Source organism: Bos indicus, chromosome 11 (assembly GCF_029378745.1).
Source record: "Bos indicus isolate NIAB-ARS_2022 breed Sahiwal x Tharparkar chromosome 11, NIAB-ARS_B.indTharparkar_mat_pri_1.0, whole genome shotgun sequence".
In the NCBI taxonomy this organism is placed as follows: Eukaryota; Metazoa; Chordata; class Mammalia; order Artiodactyla; family Bovidae; genus Bos; species Bos indicus.
In genome coordinates, this window is record NC_091770.1 from 13,753,095 (window position 1) to 13,758,989 (window position 5,895).

The 5,895-nt window shown below is 41.7% G+C and overlaps 1 pseudogene; it reads left to right on the forward strand.

Moving 5' to 3' along the window:
- The first annotated feature begins 827 nt into the window (after nucleotides 1-827).
- LOC139185735 (protein disulfide-isomerase A6 pseudogene) lies at nucleotides 828-2,585 on the forward strand (annotated as a pseudogene).
- The last annotated feature ends 3,310 nt before the right edge of the window (nucleotides 2,586-5,895 follow it).

A 5,895-nucleotide genomic window follows, 5' to 3' on the forward strand; every position in this document is an offset into this window, starting at 1 on the left:
ATATAGATTTGGTGTGTCCATGGGAGGAAATGAGTTCAAGAGCTCCCTATGTCACCATCTTGGACTGGAACATTCAAGAAGAGTTCCTTGACATATGTCTTGTGTGGACAAAAAAGAATTGCCTACCATATCAGTAAACAAATGATGTTGGGACCAACAAGTCTTCAGTCACTGCAGCCACCTCCAGTAATGCACACTGAGAGGATTCAAGATGGAGAAAAACAGAATACTGGACCCAGATAGTTAAGGCACATGTGAAAAGAATGATTTCAATGAGCCCAGACGTTCATCTTCCCATACATAGAACAGTACTAAGTTCATTAGCTCGAGACATCTGTTCTTTCTTTAATTAGCGATAATCTTTTGACGTTCAACTACCTGTTCCTTTCTTTCTTTTCTTCTTCTTCTTCTTCTTCTTTTTTTTTTTTTTTTACAAAAAGTCCTATATATCCTAGCTCCTTCCTTACCTCTTCGGAACAGCCCTTCAGAACTATCTGAGAGATGATATCCCAGACTTAAGTCCTCAGTAATAGCCCAAATAAAACATAATTCTCAACTTTTAGATTGTACATTATTTTTTAGTTGACAATTTGCAACAACTTTTTTTTTTTTTGGATACGACATCAGATGCACAAGAAACAAAAGCAAAAGTAAACAAGTGGGATTACATGAAACTAAAATGCTACTGCAGAGCAAAGGAAGCCATCAACAACATGAAAAGGCAACACACACAATGGGAGAAAATATTTGCCAATCATGTATCATTCAAAATGTATAACAAACTTCTGCAACTCCTTAACAAAAAACCAGATTTTAAAATGGGCTAGGGGGTGAGGCGGCGGCTGGAGTGTGTGGCGGCGCGGGCGCTCAGCATGGCTCGCCTGGTGCTTGGTCTGATGAGCTGTACCCTCTTTATAACAGTTAATGGTCTGTATTCGTCTAGTGATGATGTAATTGAATTAACTCCCTCAAACTTCAACCGAGAAGTTATTCAGAGTGACAGTTTGTGGCTTGTAGAATTCTATGCTCCATGGTGTGGCCACTACCAGAGGTTAACACCAGAATGGAAGAAAGCAGCAACTGCCTTGAAAGATGTTGTCAAAGTTGGTGCAGTTGACGCAGACAAACATCAGTCCCTAGGGGGTCAGTATGGTGTTCAGGGATTTCCTACCATTAAGATTTTTGGATCCAACAAAAACAAACCAGAAGATTATCAGGGTGGCAGAACTGGTGAAGCCATCGTGGACGCTGCCCTCAGTGCTCTGCGCCAGCTTGTGAAAGACCGCCTTGGCGGCCGGGGCAGTGGCTACAGCTCTGGAAAACAAGGCAGAGGTGACAGTTCAAGTAAGAAGGACGTGATTGAGCTGACGGACGACAACTTTGACAAGAATGTCCTTGACAGTGAAGATGTTTGGATGGTTGAGTTTTATGCTCCCTGGTGTGGACACTGCAAAAACCTAGAGCCAGAATGGGCCGCGGCCGCTACAGAGGTGAAAGAGCAAACGAAAGGCAAAGTGAAACTCGCAGCTGTGGATGCCACTGTGAACCAGGTTCTCGCCAGCCGATATGGGATTAGGGGATTCCCTACAATCAAGATATTTCAGAAAGGTGAGTCTCCTGTGGATTACGACGGGGGACGCACGAGATCCGACATTGTTTCCCGGGCCCTCGATCTGTTTTCTGATAACGCTCCACCTCCTGAGCTGCTTGAGATCATCAACGAGGACGTCCCCAAGAAGACGTGTGAGGAGCATTAGCTCTGCGTCGTGGCCGTGCTGCCCCACATTCTTGACACGGGAGCTGCAGGCAGAAATTCTTACTTGGAAGTTCTTCTGAAGTTGGCGGACAAATACAAGAAGAAAATGTGGGGGTGGCTGTGGACAGAAGCTGGAGCCCAATCTGAACCAGAGAACGCGCTGGGGATTGGAGGGTTTGGATACTCTGCTATGGCAGCTATTAACGCACGCAAGATGAAATTTGCTCTCCTAAAGGGATCGTTCAATGAGCAAGGCATTAATGAGTTTCTCAGGGAGCTGTCTTTCGGGCGTGGATCTACCGCACGTGGATCTAGGCGGTGGTGCTTTCCCCACCATCAGCACCAGGGAGCCCTGGGATGGCAAGGACGGTGAGCTTCCCGTGGAAGATGACATTGACCTGAGTGACGTGGAGCTGGACGACCCGGAGAAAGATGAATTGTGAGAGGCTCCGCAAAGACTTCAGCTTTCTTTTCTTGGGAGTAGATTTTCCTGTGGTGAAGGAACGTCCTTTCCAGTCCAAGGAACCTACCAGTGGCCTTTTCAACCGAGAAGTAACCCTTGACTGGTCATTTGAAAACACTGCAGCAGTGAACTTTTGCGTCTCAAGAAAACAATGAAAAATTCTATGAATTGTCGTAGCCAGTGAAATGAGTTGTATCCTGTCAAGTAATATTTTGAAGAAAACGGATGGGCTGTTGAAGCGTTTTTCCCTCCCTCTGATTTGCTGCTTGGATGTTCTTGGAGGCTGTTTCTTACATACAGGTTTTTTAATGTGACCCTTTTCATTTGAATATTAATAGCTTTTTTCCATTAAAGAATAAAACAATATTTTGGACAATGCCAAAAATAAAATAAAATAAAATGGGCTAGGGACCTCAACAGACATTTCTAGAGAAGATCTACAAATGACCAACAAGTATATACAAAGGTGCTCAACATACCTAATCATCAGAGAAATGCAAATTAAGGCTATCATGAGATATCACCTCACTCCACTATGATGGCTTTAATTATTTTTTTTAAAAGCTAAATGTTGTTCAGGATATGGAGAAAGGGAATCCTTATACACTGAGGGTAGGACTGCAAATTGCTATAGACATTATGGAAAACATTTGGAGATTCCTGAAAAAATTAAAAGTAGAGCTACCATATGATCTAGCAATCCCAGTTCTGAGTATTTATCCAAAGGAATTGGAATAAAAATCTTGCAGAGATATCTGTACTCTCATGTTCATTGCAGCATTATTTACAATCATCAGGATATGGAAACAACCTAAAGGTCCATTGAAAGATGAATAGTAAAGGAAAGTGATATATGCATATTGCTATAGATCGAATGTTTGTGCCCCACCTCCACTCATATGTGGAAACTGTAACTCCCAAGGTGATGGTATTAGGAAATATAGTCTTTGGGAGGTAATTAGGTTATGAGGGCTGAGTCCTCATAGATGAGTTTAGTGTCCTTATAAAAGAGACCCAAGAAATCTCCCTTTCCCCTTCTTCCATGTGAGGACCCAGTGAAAATGCACCAACTATACCAACGAGACACTGGATCTGCCAGCATCTTGATCATAGACTTCCCAGCCTCCATAATCTGAGAAATAAATCTCTGGTGTTTATATGATACCCACTCTCTGATATTTTGTTATTGTGGGCCAAACAGACTAATACACATACAGAGGAGTATAATTCAGCTTTGTTTTTTAAAAAAGGGAAATCTTGCATTCGTGACAACAAGAGTGGCCCTGGAGGACATTATGCTAAGTGAAATAAGCCAGACATAGAAAGACAGATACTGAATGATCTCACTTATATGTGGCATGATCAATCTCATAGAAGAAGAAAGTAGGATGGTGGTTTCCAGAGGCTAGGGGTGGAGGAAATGAGGAAGTGAGGGTCAAGGGGGACAAAACTTTAAAAGATGCTGCTGCTAAAGTGCTGTACTCAATATACCAGCAAATTTGGAAAACCCAGCAGTGGCCACAGGACTGGAAAAGGTCAGTTTTCATTCCAATAGCAAAGGGCAAAGAATGTTCAAACTACCACACAATTGCACTCATTTCACATGCTAGCAAGGTCATGCTCAAAATCCTTCAAGCTAGGCTTCGACAGTGTGTTAACTAAGGACTTCCAGATGTACAAGCTGGATTTAGAAAAGGCAGAGGAACCAGAGATCAAATTGCCAACATGTGTTGGATCACAGAAAAAACAAGGGACAAAGAATATCACCTGTATTTCAGTAAATAAACGGTGTTGTGGCCATCAAGCCTTCAGCCACAGCAGCCACTCACAATGGTGCACCCTGAGGGAAACTCAGGATGGAGGTAAACTGGCCCTAGATATCCGAGGTACATATCAAAGGAATAATTTCAATAAACCCAGAATCTTGCACCTTCCCATACACTAAGAAAAAGCAGTAAATTCATTAACTTTAGATGTCTGGGCTTTTTTTCCCCCCCTTTAATTAGCAGCAATATTTTCATGTTCGATTACCTGCTTCATTATTTATTTATTTATTTTTTGCAAAAACTCCAGGATACTGGCTCCTCCCATATCTCTTTGGAACAGTCCCTCAGAGCTACTTGAGAGGCTGTATCATGAACTAAAGTCCTCAGTAATGCCTCAAATAAAAAATGATGCTTGGGAATTCCCCTATACTCTAGTGGTTAGGACTCTACACTCTCACTGCTGAGGGCCTGGATTCAATTCCTCATCAGGAAACTAAAACCACATAAGCCATTGGCACGATCAAACAAACAAAAAATCTCAACTTTTACAATGAGCATTTTATTTCAGTCAACAGATAAATAAGTTCTAGAGATTTACTACACAGCATGTGCCTATTACTAACAATATTGTATTGTATACTTAAAATTTGCTAAAAGAATAGATGTTATGTTAAGTGTTCTTACCACATGCACACACACGAGATAAACGGAGGAAACTTTAGGAGGTAATGAACATGTCAATGGCCTTGATGGTACGGTGCTTTCACAGGTGTATACTAATCCTCAAACTTGAGTTGTGTATATTAAATTATGTATAGCATTCTATAAGTCAGTAATACCTCAATAAAAAATTAAAAACAATGTAATGACTTAGAATAACAACAATAATTTCATTATCTCCCTTGGTTCCTGTGGGTTAGAAAAGCAGAGAGGGCTTAACCCAGTTTCTGGGGTCTCATTCAATTGTAATTGGATGATGGCTGGAGCTGGAACATCAGGGAACTAAGGTAGCTGGGGCTAGCCTGGCATCCATATAGTTATATCTTCATACAGATTTGGGGTCTGTCTATGTGACCTCTCCACATAGGCCAGTTTGGGCTTCCTCACAGCATGACTTCCTGTGGCAACTAAAGTCTAGAAGACTCATTATTCCAGTAAATACTGGAAATGCAATGCAAATATTGACGTTGCATTGTCATTTACCCCTGCCTAGGAAGTCATATGATTGCACAGTGGAAGTGAGAAATAGATTTAAGGGACTAGAGCTGATAGACAGAGTGCCTGATGAACTATGGACGGAGGTTTGTGACATTGTACAGGAGACAGGGATCAAGACCATTCCCATGGAAAAGAAATGCAAAAAAGCAAAACGGCTATCTGGGGAGGTCTCACAAATAGCTGTGAAAAGTGAAGCGAAAAGCAAAGGAGAAAAGGAAAGATATAAGCATCTGAATGCAGAGTTCCAAAGAATAGCAAGGAGAGATAAGAAAGCCTTCCTCAGTGATCAATGCAAAGAAATAGAGGACAACAACAGAATGGGAAAGACTAGAGATCTCTTCAAGAAAATTAGAGATACCAAGGGAACATTTCATGCAAAGATGGGTTTGACAAAGGACAGAAATGGCATGGACCTAACAGAAGCAGAAGATATTAAGAAGACATGGCAAGAATACACAGAAGAACTGTACAAAAAAGATCTTCATGACCCGGATAATCACGATGGTGTGATCACTCATCTAGAGCCAGACATCCTGGAATGTGAAGTCAAGTGGGCCTTAGAAAGCATCACACAAACAAAGCTAGTGGAGGTGATGGAATTCCAATTGAGCTATTTCAAATCCTAAAAGATGATGCTGTGAAAGGGCTGCACTCAATGCCAGCAAATTTGGAAAACTCAGCAGTGGCAACAG